This window comes from Vipera ursinii, assembly GCF_947247035.1.
Source record: "Vipera ursinii genome assembly, chromosome: 6".
NCBI classification, from domain to species: Eukaryota; Metazoa; Chordata; class Lepidosauria; order Squamata; family Viperidae; genus Vipera; species Vipera ursinii.
The window spans coordinates 8553463-8570692 of NC_139515.1; the positions used below are offsets into that span (position 1 = coordinate 8553463).

General features: G+C 45.6%; 1 long non-coding RNA gene across 1 annotated transcript; it reads left to right on the forward strand.

Annotated features, from left to right (window-relative positions):
• The first annotated feature begins 7299 nt into the window (after nucleotides 1-7299).
• Nucleotides 7300-16454, forward strand: LOC310642745. The gene is made up of 4 exons (XR_014492953.1): nucleotides 7300-7357; nucleotides 7467-7624; nucleotides 9253-9306; nucleotides 15495-16454. It is a non-coding gene; the product is annotated as an uncharacterized lncRNA (long non-coding RNA).
• The last annotated feature ends 776 nt before the right edge of the window (nucleotides 16455-17230 follow it).

Here is a 17230-nt window from a genome sequence, read left to right on the forward strand (position 1 = left end):
CGGGCCGTCGCCATCGGGCAACCGGGAACCGGTTCCATCTCATTTTTTAAAAAATGGCAGCCGCGTGCGTCCGCGCATGCGCAAAAAACCTTTTTGCGCATGCGCGTGCATGGACACACGCACGCGGCTCCCTCTTTTTTTAATTTGTGATGGAACCGGTTCCCAGTGGCTCTTTTTCTTTTTTAGGTTGCCGACCCCTGAGTTAGACAGAAAGGAATGTGATATGCACTATGTAACATTAAATATGTATTAGTAAGAAGAAGAAAGAAAAGAAGAAGAGAATTATGGACTAATGATTTCTTTGTCAGTGGGCAAATGTATAAAATGAGCAGGGGATCAAATACTTTTTCCCCCCTCACTGTATCTCCATGCAATTTGATTTTAGACATTTCAATGGCACCTTTTGGGTGCCAGCTTAAGATCTTTAGGCACAGCTGAGCTCGGGATTCAGCCTGAGTTCTTGACTTACCTTTGTTGCATCTAAAGAAAATTAGGGGAAGAAATTCATTCAATTGATGGTCAAGATGTTGTGAAGGTTGGAAGTATGAGGATTGATTATAAGGTATTTTTTCCTGCTCTTTCGTAACTTAGACCGGTCACTAAATGAATTCCCATACTCTTGGCTAATCGAGGTGTTTAGTCAGCACTGCTATCGGGGTCCACAAGGTGGAGTTCCAAATGTCTACACCAGGGGTAGGCAACCTTGGCTCTTTTATGACTCGTGGACTTTGACTCCCAGAATTCCTGAGCCAGCATGGCTCAGCTTGGAAACCTCTCCCTTTCCCCTCAGCATGGCTGGCTCAGGAATTCTGGGAGTTGAAGTCCACGAGTCATAAAAGAGCCAAGGTTGCCTAACCCCCTGACTCTATAATAATAGATAATTCAGAAGAATTATTCACGACATGTCTGTTTCTATTAGCCCACACTGCAATGGTTAATATGAATAAGATCTGGAAATGCAGACATATTGATATAAATACAGCCTAGTTAGGGCAACAATCTTCCTTATAATGATGTGCAGGTGTGAGAGTTGGGCACTAAGAATGGCGAATAGAAGAAGAATTGGTGCCTTTGCGTAAATTATTGAGTACACCATGGACATCCAGAGCAACTAACTTAGAAGTGTTATATCAAATAAAACCAGACACGTCACTCAAAGCTAAAATCATAAGACTACATCTGATTTACTTTGGCCGTGTTGTGACATGCAAATTCATTGGAGAAGTCCATGAGGCTAGGAAGGGTCAGTGGTACAAGAAGAAGGAGCAAGCAAAGAGCACCCTGACTTGATAACATCAAAGGTGACACAAAGTGGAACATCCAACAATTGAAAGAAGTTGTGCGTGACAGGATAGCATGGAGAGCACTTGCTTGTAAAGTCGCTAAGAACTGGACATGACTAACACTGTTATTCTGTTCATTCTATTATCTGTCTTAATCCCTTCTTGTCTCCTTGTGGCTTGTAGGCTTGCCAGTTTGAAAGTTACTTCTGGCAAGGTATTCAGGAAATCTACCTACTCTATCTGCTTACTTTTTGGCTCGGATAAGCAGGAAAAAATTGGAAGAGGTGATGAAAACCTAGCTGGGTTTTCAAGGCTGGGTAGCCAGTGGCTGCCCCAAAGAAGAAAAATGATACCACATTAGCTAATAATAAGATCTCTGATGCAGAAAGAACGTCCCGGGATAATTGGCTTGCCATTCTTTGAGCAGCTCTGAATGAAGAGTTGCATTTCCCTAAACAAATATTGCTTCTCTTGGACTTGAACGTGGCAACAAGCTGTTGGCACGATCCATCTAAGGAGGCTTCGGCAGGTTTTGTGCAGAAGTCTCGCCTCTTCATCACCCCTGCCGCAGACCCATCTCTCCACCTCTCTGGGGGTGCGATCCTTTCCAATTCTTCTTCCAGCTTTGAGACCTCACGCCGAACAACCCCGAATATTTGCCCAATACACAGGAGTGTGTTGACACTTCATGCCTTCTTGCTCCTGACTGGCGTGATCAGGAGGTGCCATTAACGGTGCCAACTTTTCCCAGCCTCCTATTTTAAAGGGAAGATCTCCAATTTCTGTGCTCAGTCTTGCTCCCAAAGTCGCAGTGACATTCCTTATCGTGTGGCTGAGAAACAGCTGAGAAATGAACTGGAGACACATATTGTTTCTCTCCTGCTTTACGGCTCTTCTGCTCCTGATTGGTACGTACGATCGGCAACCAGACGTAAGAAGGGAAAAACAATTTGTGTTTTATTCAAGCTTAGGCAACTTTCTGTGTTATTGCAATAAGCTTATAGAATTTGGATTCCATCAGATTGCAATTGCTAAATTATATATACATATAAATTATAAATAGATAGATAGATAGATAGATAGATAGATAGATAGATAGATAGATAGATAGATAATTGTATATCTTATTTCCATTTTTTAATTGTGTTTTTCCTTATAGTGTTAAGGCTGTGAAGGGCTTGGGGATATTCCATTTCTTGTTGATTATTATTGCAATAAGCTTATAGAATTTGGATTCCATCAGATTGCAATTGCTAAATTATATATACATATAAATTATAAGATAGATAGATAGATAGATAGATAGATAGATAGATAGACGATAGATAGATAGATAGATAGATAGATAGATAGATAGATAGATAGATAGATAGATAGATAGATAGATAATTGTATATCTGACTTCCATTTTTTAATTGTGTTTTTATAGTGTTAAGGCTGTGAAGGGCTTGGGGATATTCCATTTCTTGTTGATTATTATTGTAATAAGCTTATAGAATTTGGATTCCATCAGATTGCAATTGCTAAATTATATATACATATAAATTATAAGATAGATAGATAGATAGATAGATAGATAGATAGATAGATAGATAGATAGATAGATAACTGTATATCTGACTTCCATTTTTTAATTGTGTTTTTCCTTATAGTGTTAAGGCTGTGAAGAGCTTGGGGATATTCCATTTCTTGTTGACTATCTTCCAGTGGACAAACTTTGAAATTAGTTGGGCTCTGCCTATTCTGCCTTGAAATGTTTCAAATGCTCCAGTGATAGGACACAACAAAAAGCAAGCTCCTTGTTTTTTTAATCAGACGAGATTGGACAACCATTTGTCTGAAATGGGGTGGGGTTTCCTGCCTGAGCGATGACTAGTCCAGGGCTTTTCAGCCTTTTCACCCATTGTACTACTTTTAGGATAGGGCAACATCCGAGGACCACCAGTCGCCTGGCAAGGTGTCAAAAACCTGACCACAAAAAAAAGGAAAAGGAAAAAAGTGATGAAGTACAGGTAGTCCTTGACTTACAACAGTTCGCTTAGTGACTGTTCAAAGTTACAATGGCGCTGAAAGAAGTGCCCCCCAGGCCACAGCCGAGCAAGACACCTGCCTGCCCATCTGGCAGCGCTCTTCCTCCTGTCCAATGTTTTCATTGTTGTGAGCATTTCTGTTGAAGATTGGCAGCGGGGATGGGGTGGGGGGGGGGTGTTTGGTTTTTATTCCCCCCCTCCCATCTGCTAGGTGGTTGCAGCAGGTTTTGGTCACTTCACATGACCCTGGGACACTGTGACCGTCATAAATATGAATCAGTTGCCAAGCATCTGAATGTAAATTTATTTATTTTATTTATTTATTTATTTAATTTATATACCGCCCTTCTCTCAAGAGACTCAGGGCGGTTAACAGGGCAATACGTAAAAGACAGATACAAAAGTTAAAATTATTAAAACATGATTAAACAATGCCCATAGTACAAATTTAAAATTAAAGTCATAATAACAAACCCACCCCATCCCATCAGGCCAGGCCCGCTTCCTTAAAGAGATGGGTTTTAAGGTCGCGCCGGAAGGAGCGGAGGTCGGGCGCCATCCGGAGCTCTACCGGAAGATGGTTCCATAAGTCCGGTGCACCCACAGAGAACGCTCTCCCCCTGGGGGCCACCAGTCGGCATTCTTTGACCGGCGGCACCCTGAGGAGGCCCTCTCTGTGGGAGCGTACTGGGCGGAGGGAAGTTGACGCCGGCTGCAGGTGCTCCCCAAGGTATTCTGGACCCATGCCATGGAGGGCTTTGTAGGTCATTACCAACACCTTGAACCTCACCCGGAAGACAACTGGCAACCAATGCAGCTCGCGGAGCAAAGGTGTAACACGGGAGTATCGGGAGACCCCCGACACAACTCTCGCGGCTGCATTCTGTGCCAGCTGGAGCCTCCGAGTGGTCTTCAAGGGAAGCCCCATGTAGAGTGCGTTGCAGTAATCAAGACGAGAGGTCACGAGCGCATGAGTGACCGTGCGCAAGGCATCCCGGTCTAGATAGGGCCGCAACTGGCGCACCAGGCGAACCTGGGCGAACGCCCCCCTAGTTACAGCTACAATATGGTCTTCTAAAGAGAGCTGTGAATCTAGGAGGACTCCCAAGTTGCGAGCCCTATCTACAGGAGGTAATGACTCACCCCCCATAATGAGGGGTGGGATATCCTGAATATCCCGGGATGCCAGTACGCACAGCCACTCCGTCTTGTCGGGGTTGAGACGAAGCCTGTTCCTCCCCATCCAGACCCGGACCGCCTCCAGGCACCGGGACATCACGTCGAGGGCATCACTGGGGTGGTTTGGGGTCGAAATGAAAAGTTGGGTATCATCAGCATACTGATGATACCCAACTCCAAAACCACGAATGATCTCACCCAGCGGTTTCATGTAGATGTTGAACAGAAGGGGCGAGAGGACCGACCCCTGAGGGACTCCACAAGCGAGAGGCCTCGCGGTCGACCTCTGCCCCCCTGCCAACACCGACTGCGAACGTCCCAGGAGATAGGAGGAGAACCACTGAAGAACCGTGCCTCCCACTCCCAGTCCCCTGAGACGCCGCAGCAAGATACCATGGTCGATGGTATCGAAAGCCGCTGAGAGGTCTAATAGGACTAGAACAGAGGAGTATCCTCTGTCCCGAGCCCTCCAGAGATCATTCACCAGCGCGACCAATGCCGTCTCCGTGCTGTATCCAGGCCTGAAGCCCGATTGGTACGGGTCTAGATAATCCGCTTCATCCAGGACCAGAGGGAGCTGATGCGCCACCACACTCTCAACAACCTTCGCAAGGAAGCGAAGGTTGGAGACTGGACGAAAGTTATTCAAAACAGCCGGATCCAAGGTAGGCTTCTTGAGGAGAGGTCTCACCACCGCCTCCTTCAAGGCGGCGGGAAAACTGCCCTCACTCAAAGAAGCAGCTATAACCGCCTGGAACCAGCTTCGTGTCCCCTCCCGGGCTGCATAAACCAGCCAGGAAGGGCACGGGTCCAATAAACATGTGGTGGAGCTCAGCCTCCCCATGATCCTGTCCACTTCCTCCGGAGTCACAGGATCGAACTCCTCCCAGATGACATCGACAAGATCACTCGTGTCCTGATCGTCCGATACTGCCCAGTCGGAGTCCAAACCGGTCCGAATCCGAGCGATTTTGTCCGACAGATGTTGACTAAATTCCTCGGCACGCCCCTGCAAGGGATCCTCACTGACCTCCTGATTGAGGAGGGAGCGGGTCACCCTAAACAGGGCGGCCGGGCGATTATCTGCAGACGCGATGAGGGCAGCGAAATAGTTAAATCTCGCTACCCTCATCGCAGCGAGATAAGACCTAATATGGGTTCTTAGTCGCAATCGGTCGGATTCAGATCGGGTGGACCTCCAGACGCTCTCTAGGCCCCGTCTCCGACGCTTCATCTCCCGGAGCTCCGCGGAAAACCATGGAGCCCATTGGGATCTGCGCCGGGTCAGGGGCCGCAAGGGTACAACTCGGTCAAGTGCCTCCGTGGCCGTCCTTTCCCAGGCCTCCACTAAGGCATTCGCCGAGCTGTGAGCTGGGGAGGCAGGTGGGGCCCCCAGCGCTGCCTGAAACCTCTCAGGGTCCATTAAGCGCCTGGGGCGGAACCATCTAGTTGGCTCAACAACCCCACGGTGGGGGGTGGCAAAACGGAAGACCAGCCGCAGGAGATGATGATCGGTCCATGACAGGGGCATAACAATTGGGGAGCCCCCACCAAGATCATCTAACCACCGACCAGATAAGAAAACCAAGTCAAGGGTGTGGCCTCCCTCATGGGTTGGTCCATGAATTACCTGCGTCAGGTCCATGGCCGTCATGGAAGCCATGAACTCCCGAGCTAACTCAGATACTCCTCCCAGGGATGGTAGATTGAAGTCTCCCAAAACCATTAGTTTAGGAAACTCAATCACCAGCCCTGAGAGGATATCGAGAAGCTCAGGCAGGGCTGCTGCTACGCGACTAGGTGAAAGGTACGCGAGCAGCAAGCCCAACTGCGCCCTAGGACCAAACCTCAATAAGAGAGATTCACACCCGACTATCTGAGGAACGGTGGCCTCCTGCGGACATAAGGTCTCCCTCATAACTACAGCCACTCCCCCACCCCTACCCTGAGTCCGAGACCCTGGAGATGCTGCAACATTTCAGCTGATCGATGCTTCTTCTGGGCTCAGCAGAAGCGCCAGGATCAGCGCCGAGCTCCAGCTGGAGCCTGGCGCTGATCCTGGTGCTTCCGCTGAGCCCTGACAGCCCCGAAGAAGCGCTGATCCTGGCGCTTCCGCTGAGCCCTGACAGCCCTGCAGTTCCAGCCGTTTCTCGCTCAGGCTCGTGCGGTGCTGCCACCGGTTCAGCTCATTCCCCTCCCCCGCTACCACTTTTCTAAGATGGTCGCGTACCACCTGCCAGGTGCCAATGTACCACAGGTGGTACCCGTACCACTGGTTGAAAAGCCCTGGACTTGATGACCTCCAAGGTTCCTTTCATCTCTGTTTTTGTTTTTGTTAATTCTGTTAGCATTTATGATCTTGAGAAATACTATTTCTTTTAAAGTTCAAGATCCAGGACTTGCTCCAATCTGATCAAGCTACAGAAGATGAGGGAGCGTATATAGTTTAGGAAAAGCTTGGAAGAGGTCACAATTTTGCAAATGAATCTGGGATACTTTCAAGATCCTCCTTCTAAAGGGGAAGCTTTGTAGTTCAGGGTTGACACGAGGGCGTCCTTGATGCTCTCTGAACCTGCTTGTTTTTCTTGCAGACGGTTCATTAACCCAAACTAGGAAACCTCATCAGTGCTAGTCCCTGAATATATCAAGCAAAATCCTAATTAGCGCTGATGAGGTTACCCAGTTTGGGTAAAGAAACGTCTGCAAGAAAAACAAGCAAGTTGAGAGACTACCAAGGACCCCTCAGATCCCACTCCTTTTCACAGCGTCAAACCATGGTTCACGTTCCGTTCTTTTTCATTAACCTAGTTCTAGATGGCAGGCGTAACCTCGTGAAGGCAACAACGGGAGGCTCCAGTGAAGGAAGTAAGTGAAGAGAGACCCCAATGTGAATTCTCTGGGGGTGGGGGACATGAAGGAAAAGAGAAAAAAGATAGGAGCCAAAAAAAAAGAGGAATAATTTAAACTCCTTTAGCTTTAGGTCCAGTTTTGCTTTTGTTACCGCTGGGTCAGATTCGCTTGTTCCTCTGGTTCCAGATCTGAAGAAAAAGCTCTTTGTGCAGAAATTGGATGCTTCAAAGTTTTTAAAGAAGCAAGAGAAAAGATCTGCACGCTCCAGGGAGGAACGTGACGGTGAGACGGTCTGTGGGATGTTAATGGGGAAAAAATGGCTGGATGCTTTTTTTTGGGTTTGTTTTTATTTTATTTTTTTCAAATCTCCGGCACGTTGTCAAACTGTGCAGTAGATTCTGAAAATTGGACAGTGATGCTGAGGTTCTTCCAGAGTTAAATCGACCCCTCGTTTGACTAACTTGGATATTAGGGTAAACCTTGGATACGTGGATGGTAGTTACAGCACTTCTTTCGGCGTGTATTTCTCAACTTGAACCAGTTCGTTTAAGTGACTGTTCAAAGTTACAACGGCACTGGAAAAAAAAAGTGAATTAGGACCGTTTTTCACACTTACGACCATTGCAGCATCCCCCAAGATCACATGATCAAAACTGAGACACTCGGCAGCTGACTCATATTTATGGCCGTTGCTGTGCCCCAGGTTCATGTGATCTCCTTTTGCAACCTTCTGGCAAGCAAATTTCAACGGGGAAGCCAGATTCACTTAATGTTAGTAGCTTTAAAACGGCACTGATTCACTTAATAGTTGTGGCAAGGACAGTCGTAAAGCGGGGCAAAGCTCACATAACTCCTGCCTGGCTTAGCGACGGAAATTTGGGGCCCTATTGTGATCGTAAGTTCGAGGCATACCGGTATCTGTATGCCAAAGGACCAGGCTGAAAGAACAGCCTCTCCAACACGGCAAGTTTCAGAAAACGGAAGACGGTTAACCAGTTTCCTATGGGTTGGTTTCCTGCAGGATCGCATCCATCCCTTTCACAAGCAAAGTACTTAAAATACTTTGGATTTTCTTTCTGGGAATAGCAGCAGCAGCAGCCCTGAAGAGGGTACACAAGCACACAACTTAAGGGCTGGGAATCAAAGCCATACTAAGTCTGAGACCAGTGGTTATAGAAAGCAAATAGGTGGATGGATGGATGCATGGATGGATGGATGGATGGATGGATGGATGGACGGATAGACAGACAGACAGACAAATAAATATCTAGTTCACTCAAAAAAAAGTAGCTGGTTTTTGAACTAGAAACTTTTAATACTTAAGATATTTTCTTTCTTTCTTTGCTTTTCTTTTTCTCTTTTTCTATCTCTTTCTCTCTCTTTTCTTTCTCTCTCTTTTCTTTCTCTTCTTTCTCTTCTTTCTTTCTTTCTTTCTTTCTTTCTTTCTTTCTTTCTTTCTTTCTTTCTTTCTTTCTTCTCTTTTTCATCTCTTCCTCTCTGTCTTTCCTTTCTTTCTTTCTTTCTTTCTTTCTTTCTTTCTTTCTTTCTTTCTTTCTTTCTTTCTTTCTTTCTTTCTTTCTTTCTTTCTTTCTTTCTTCTCTTTATCACTTTCTTTCTTTCTCTTTATCTCTTTTTTTCTTTCTCTTTCTTTCTCTTTCATCTTTCTCTCTCTCTCTTTCTTTTTCTGAAGGTTCCTTGCACTGAGGTATTTCATCTATCAGGGTTTGTTTTTTTCAAAGATGTGGGAAGCATTTATTAGGCTTGCATTAGCCACTACGTACAATTTTCAGTCCAAAAAGCATTTTGATCCTTGCGCACAGCCCAGAAACTAAAGGCAAACGGTTAATGGACAAAGAACGAGAGAGATTTCTTGGGTCCCACCAACTAACATTAAATCCCTTTTCCAACAGAGAGGACCCACTACAGGAGACGGGAGCATGACAATGAGAGCACCGCTGAAGATGGTAAGAACAGATGCAGAATGAGTCACAAAGTTACACATCTGGAGATGTTTTGGATCTTGCATCTAGAACTGTCAATGTCACCTGGGAGGAGTTCGATCCTGTGACTCCGGAGGAAGTGGACAGGATCATGGGGAGGCTGAGCTCCACCACATGTTTATTGGACCCGTGCCCTTCCTGGCTGGTTTATGCAGCCCGGGAGGGGACACGAGGCTGGTTCCAGGCGGTTATATCTGCTTCTTTGAGTGAGGGTAGTTTTCCCGCCGCCCTGAAAGAGGCGGTGGTGAGACCTCTCCTCAAGAAGCCTGCCTTGGACCCGGTTATTTTGAATAACTTTCGTCCGGTCTCCAACCTTCGCTTTCTTGCGAAGGTTGTTGAGAGTGTGGTGGCGCATCAGCTCCCTCTGGTCCTGGATGAAGCGGATTATCTAGACCTGTACCAATCGGGCTTCAGACCCGGGTACAGCACGGAGACGGCATTGGTCGCGCTGGTGAATGATCTCTGGAGGGCCCGGGATAGGGGATATTCCTCTGTCCTGGTCCTATTAGACCTCTCGGCGGCTTTCGATACCATCGACCATGGTATCCTGCTGCGGCGTCTCAGGGGATTGGGAGTGGGAGGCACAGTTCTTCGGTGGTTCTCCTCCTATCTCCTGGGACGTTCGCAGTCGGTGTTGGCAGGGGGGCAGAGATCAGCCCCTAGGTCTCTCGTTTGTGGAGTTCCTCAGGGGTCGGTCCTCTCGCCCCTTCTGTTTAACATCTACATGAAACCGCTGGGTGAGATCATTCGTGGTTTTGGAGTTGGGTATCATCAGTATGCTGATGATACCCAACTATTCATTTCGACCCCAAACCACCCCAGTGATGCCCTCGACGTGATGTCCCGGTGCCTGGAGGCGGTCCGGGTCTGGATGGGGAGGAACAGGCTTCGTCTCAACCCTGACAAGACGGAGTGGCTGTGCATACCGGCATCTCGGGACATTCAGGATATCCCACCCCTCATTATGGGGGGTGAGCCATTATCTCCTGTAGATAGGGCTCGCAACTTGGGAGTCCTCCTAGATTCACAACTCTCCTTAGAAGATCATATTGTAGCTGTGACTAGGGGGGCGTTCGCCCAAGTTCGCCTGGTGCGCCAGTTGCGGCCCTATCTAGACCGGGATGCCTTGCGCACGGTCACTCATGCGCTCGTGACCTCTCGTCTTGATTACTGCAACGCTCTCTACATGGGGCTACCCTTGAAGACCACTCGGAGGCTCCAACTGGTACAGAATGCAGCCGCGAGAGTTGTATTGGGAGTTTCCCGATACTCCCGTGTCACACCTTTGCTCCGCGAGCTGCATTGGTTACCAGTTGTCTTCCGGGTGAGGTTCAAGGTGTTGGTAATGACCTACAAAGCCCTTCATGGCATGGGTCCAGAATACCTTGGGGAGCACCTGCAGCCGGCGTCAACTTCCCTCCGCCCAGTACGCTCCCACAGAGAGGGCCTCCTCAGGGTGCCGCCGGTCAAAGAATGCCGACTGGTGGCCCCCAGGGGGAGAGCGTTCTCTGTGGGTGCACCGGATTTATGGAACCATCTTCCGGTTGAGCTCCGGATGGTGCCCGATCTCCGCTCCTTCTGGCGCGACCTTAAAACCCATCTTTTTAAACAAGCGGGCCTGGCCTGATGGGACGGGTTGGGATTTTTATTAATAACTTCAATTTTAAATTTGTATCATTTATGGGCATTGTTTAATCATGTTTTAATAATTTTAATTTTAATTTTTGTATTTAACTTTTATGTATTGCCCTGTTCACCGCCCTGAGTCTCTTGAGAGAAGGGCGGTATATAAATTAAATTAATAAATAAATAAATTAATAAACTGCAAGATTTTGAGACGCACCATGAATTTACTGGCAGTCCTTCAATTACGAGCCTTTGACTAAAACTATTAGAAGTTATGATGATGGTGCTGAAAAAACGAGAATTATGACCCCCATTTTATGACTGTTGTAGTGTCACCCGCAACCCGGATGTACTTATGATGGTTGCAGCCTCCTGGAAGGGTTACCTGATCGTCATTCGTGACCTTCCCAGGGGGTTTCTGACCAGCAAAAATCAATGGAGGAAGCAGGATTCACTTAATGACTGCATGATTCACTTTACAAACATGGCAAAAAGAAATCATAAAACTGGGCGTGAACTCATTTAACAACCATACTCTCTTAGCAAAAGAAGTTCAGGTCCCAAGTCTGTAAAGGAGATTCATTACATTTCGTTCACCTTCTAATCAAGGGGTCCCAGTGGACCAGTACTGGGCTGCGGCATGCCAGCAACCGGTCCACACAAACAAGGAAAGCCCCATCCATGGGAGGCACACAAAATCACATATCCTCCAGTCCGTGGAAAAACCTCTCTCCACGTAACCGGTCCCTGGTGCCCAAAAGGTTGGAATTGTTGTTGTTGTTAGCTGCGAAGTCGTGTCCGACCCATCGCGACCCCATGGACAATGTTCCTCCAGGCCTTCCTGTCCTCTACCATCTTCTGGAGTCCATTTAAGCTCACGCCTACTGCTTCAGTGACTCCATCCAGCCACCTCATTCTCTGTCGTCCCATTCTTCTCTTGCCCTCCATCTTTCCCAGCATTAGGCTCTTCTCCAGTGAGTCCTTCCTTCTCATTAGGTGGCCAAAGGATTTGAGTTTTAGCTTCAGGATCTGGCCTTTTAAAGAGCAGTAAGGGTTGATCTCCTCTAGGACTGACCGGTTTGATCGCCTTGCAGTCCAAGGGACTCGCAGGAGTCTTCTCCAGCACCAGAGTTTAAAGGCCTCAATTCTTTGGCGCTCAGCCTTTCTTATGGTCCAACTTTCACAGCCATACATTGCAAAACCCCATGGACAGTACCAAAAGGTTGGAGACCTCTGTTCTAATCCATTCCTTGGGGTTTCCACCTATGTTAGACTGCAGTTTTCAGGGACTGCATTGGCTGGGGATGATGGGAATCAACTGATGAGAAGTGTAACTTAGATGCCTCACAAATGCAGGTAGTCCTCAACGTACGACCACAGTTGAGCTCAACATTTTTGTTGCTAAGTGAAAGATTTGTTAAGTGAATTTTGCCCCATGTTAATACCTTTCTTGTCACGGTTGCTAAATGAACCACTGCAGGTGTTAAATCAGTGGTATGGTTGTTAAGTGAACCACTGCAGGTATTAAATTAGTAACATGGTTGTTAAGTGAATCACTGCCGGTGTCAAGCTAGCAACATGGTTGTTAAGTGAATCTGGCTTCCCCCATTGACTTGGCTTGTGAGAAAGTCGCAAAAGGGGGATCACGTGAGCCTGGGATGCTGTGATTGTCATAAATATGAACCAGTTGCCAATCCTTTGAATTTTGATCACGTGACCGCAGGGACGCGGCAACGATTGCAAGTGTGAAAAATGGCCCTAAGACACTTTTTTCCAGTGTTGTTGTAACTTTGAACGGTCACTTCAAATGAACTGTTGTAAATGGAGGAAGCAGGGACGCAGTGGCTCAGTGCGTTAGGACGCTGAGCTTGTCGATCAGATGGTCGGCAGTTTGGCGGGTCGAATCCCGAGTGCCGCGTAACAGAGTGAGCGCCTGTTACTCGTCCCAGCTTCTGCCAACCTAGCAGTTCAAAAGCACGTAAAAATGCAAGTAGAAAAATAGGGACCACTCCAGTGGGAAGATAACAGCGTTCCGTGTGCCTTTGGTGTCTAGTCATGCCGGCCACATGACCACGGAGACGTCCTCGGACAAGCGCTGGCTCTTCGGCTTTGAAACGGAGATGAGCACCGGCCCCTAGAGTCAGAAATGACTAGCATGCATGTGCGGGGGAACCTTTACCTTTACCTTTAAATGGAGGAAGTCTAAATTCTAAGCCGGGGTGATGGGAGGACGGGAACAAAAGGCTTTCGTGAAATCGAAGTGATGCTGAGAACGGATTCTTTCCATTTCCTTTTGGCTACACTTTTAAAAGTCTCCATTTCAGAGTTGAGTTCTCTTTCTAGTTTTGAATAGTTCTTAAAATGTGAGCTGCAAGACCCGGCTATGAGAGTTAGAAAAACCTCTTTCTTCTCTCAGGTTGCGAATCATCCACCTGTGAAAAGAACACAAGTGAGCCTTGAATTCTGTAAAAAATTTTAAAAAGGGTTCTGACTGTACGAGCCGGCTGGCATCTTGAGACACCTATTAAATAAAGGCTTATTATGACGATACCGCTTTTCATTTAGCCCTCCCAAAGTGGAAGCATCGGTCTTAAATGAGATAAAATTCAACAAGTGCTTTTTTCCCCCCCTGCCGGCCCTCTCTAGCGTTTTCCCACAAGTTAGCTTGTTGGATCCATTGAGTCTAATAATAATAATAATAATAATAATAATAATAATAATAATAATAATAATAATAATAATAATAATAATAATAATAATAATAATAATAATAAGTTGGAAGGGACCTAGAACTAAGGAGAAATTTCCTGATAGAACAATTAACCAGTGGAACAACCTGCCTCCAGAAGTTGTGAATGCTTCAACACTGGAGGTTTTTAAGAAGAGACTGGACAGCCATTTGTCTGAAATGGTATAGGGTTTCCTGCCTGAGCAGGGGGTTGGACTAATGACCTCCAAGGGCCCTTCCAACTTCTTTCTTCTTCTTCTTCTTCTTCTCTTCTTCTTCTTCTTCTTCTTCTTCTTCTTCTTCTTCTTCTTCTTCTTCTTCTTCTTCTTCTTCTTCTTCTTCTTCTTCTTCTTCTTCTTCTATTATTATATTATTATTATTATTATTATTATTATTATTATTATTATTATTATTATTATTATTATTATTATTATTATTATTATTATTATTATTATTATTACCCCTGATCTAGACAGACCTGGAAATTTCACACAACCACTTCTGAAATATTGTCATGAAAAGAAAACAAACTGTGAAGTCAGGTGGTGTTGAACTCCACCAGAATATGAGCTTATTGCATGCTTTTCTTCAAACCTGGCAGTAAAACCAATATTTTAATATTTCCATTTAAAGCTTGTTTCAAAAGACTCCTGTTCATCCACTTTGATCAAAGCTTTACACTTCCCTCTTTCAAATCCATCACCTTCTTGCAATTGCGTTCTACTCTAGTTCTGTAACGGCAAATATCTGATTCAATTCAAACTACGAGATATTTTTTAAGGAGAGGTTTGCAAAAATGTTTGTGTCCAGACTAGTTTGTGTCCTGAACTTATTGATTCACCGCTCCTGGAATACTGCCTCCAGTTTTGGCCACTACATTATAAAAAAAGATGTTGAGACTTTGAAAAAAAAAGTACAGAGAAGAGCAACTAAGATGATTAAAGAGCCGTGGTGGCCTAGTGGTGAGAAGGCAGCATTGCAGGGTGACTCACTGCTCTCTGCCAGCAGTTCGATCCTGACTGGCTCAAGATTGACTCAGCCTTCCATCCTTCCGAGGTCGGTAAAATGAGCACCCAGATTGTTGGGGGCAAATATCCTGACCCTGTGAACCACTTAGACAGTGTTGTAAGGACTATTGCTATTTCTAAAGGCCTGAAGATTAAAACATATGAAGAAAGGTTGTAGGAATTGGGAACGGTTAGTCTAAAGAAAAGGACTGTGGGTGACATGATAGCAGTATTCCAGTATTTGAGGGGCTGCCACAAAGACGTGGGGGTCAACTTGTTTCCCAAAGCACCTGAAGGCAGGACAAGAAACAACGGATGGAAACCAATCAAGGAGAGAAGCAACCTGGAACTAAAGAGAAACTTCCTGACAGTGAGAACAATTAATGAGTGGAACAACCTGCCTCCAGAAGCTGTGAATGCTCCAACACTGGAAGTTTTTAAGAAGAGACTGGACAGCCATTTGTCTGAAAGGGTATAGGGTTTCCTGCCTGAGCAGGGGGGTTGGACTAGATGACCTCCAAGGTCCCTTCCAGCTCTATTCTGATTCTGAAACTTTGGAAAGGCAAAGCAGCTCTATTTTGAGCTTAAAATGGGATCACCCAAATAGGTTCTTTCAAACCTGAAAAAAAAATGCAAATTCAAAATATTTTAATTGAAACATACAGTATATACTAATTGCAACCTATTAATCTCTGTTTTTGCATAACAGAGGAGGTAGAAAGAGGGGGGCTGTCAACTGGGTATTCGTACTGATATTTACAACTGAACATTTATTTTTTTCCATTCCACAGAATATGACGAAGGTTATGAAAGGGATGAGTATGAATACTACAATTATGATTAGCACGCGGGAGAATTGCCGGCAGAGAGGAACAGAAATCTATTGAAATCGACAAACCACCTGCAAGGCTAGAATTATTTGCTGCTCTTCTAATGCATCTCCGTTAATGATCCTTCTCATATTATCACTGACTTTCTTATAATTGCCTCTTGCTTTCTAGCACAAATAGGTAGACAACCCTATCAAGTCTTACTTCCAGGCAGGACCAACTCTTTAAGAGTGTGTGTGTGTGTCTTTGTGTATGTGTGCATGTGTGTTTACCTGTTTACCTATCAACATGCATATTAGGACTGTGCAATACTAGAGATGCCAAAAAAAAATGCTTCCACTGGAAGCATCACACACACCATTTATCTACAGCTCTTGAAAGCAGCTGCATCTTTGCCCAGTGTGTGGAACTGCCCTCTGTCTTTACTGGATAAACTCTTTAAAGAGTTACGAAGGGCAGCTGTTTCCATGTGGTTCAAAGTACCTTTCCCAAATTAGGTCTAAAGTTCTGCAGAGTGCTAATATGCATGTTTCCATTAACAGAAAATTCATGAGCATTATGCTAAAACAGTCACTAGTATTTCGATAGGGGTGCATGAAAACAGTCATTTTTCAGATCTACCTCTGAAAAATGTCTAGGTAGAAGATATTGTTCAGCCTATAACAATTTATCTGTTTATTAAATGTATTCTAGCTTCTGGCATTCTCTTTCTACAGTTGTCATATTGAAAAATATCAACCTTTTGAAAATGCCTAACGTTGGTGTAGTTTTGCAGCTGACACTGTGTGGCCAAAATCAGATGAATGTTTTGAAAATTAAAATGGTAGCTTAAGACATCTCTAGATTCATGCTGTCCGGGTCATTTGCTTTACATAGTGAAAAGGAAATGAGGACGAGGGCTCCAAAATCTTCCTTTCCTTTCCTTTCCTTTCCTTTCCTTTCCTTTCCTTTCCTTTCCTTTCCTTTCCTTTCCTTTCCTTTCCTTTCCTTTCCTTTCTCCTCTTCTCTCCTCCTTCCCTCATAGGCAGGACTAGAGATGGGAAGGCCTGAGAGAGAAAAAAACTGGAAAAAATGGGAAAAAACCTTTTCCCCATTTTTCCCCGAACAGTTCGGACTTACAACATGCCCTTTCTGCTGGATCTGCTAGGATGGGATGTGATTTGGCATGTTCCTCAATTTCCTGGCCTTGAAGGATTTTGTAGATCATCACCAGCACCTTGAATTGAGTCTGGAAGCAAACTAGTAGACCAGCATCTTACGGTGGAGAGGTTAATATAGAGGTGACCAGGTCATAAAGGACTGAGCTTAGGGTCTCTTGGTCCAGGAATGGGCATAAGTGGCACACAACTTGAAGTAGCCACACCTGCCACTTGTTCTTTGAGCAGAAGTCAAAAATCTTGAAGGTCCCCAGATTGCACACTGGGTCTGGGGCAGTGCCACCCAATCTGGTAAGTTCCCAGTTTCTGGTGGCCCCAACACCCAGAGTTCCTCAGTCTTGTCAGGACTGTTTGTTGGTTGGAAGCTGACCAAAGAGAGAAGCAACCTGGAATTAAGGAGAAACTTCCTGACAGTGAGGACAATCAGCCAGTGGAACAGCCTGCCTCCAGAAATTGTGGGGGCTCCATCACTGGGGATTTTAAAGAAGAGACTAGACAATCACCTGTCTGAGATGCTGTAGGTTCTCCTGCTTGAGTAAG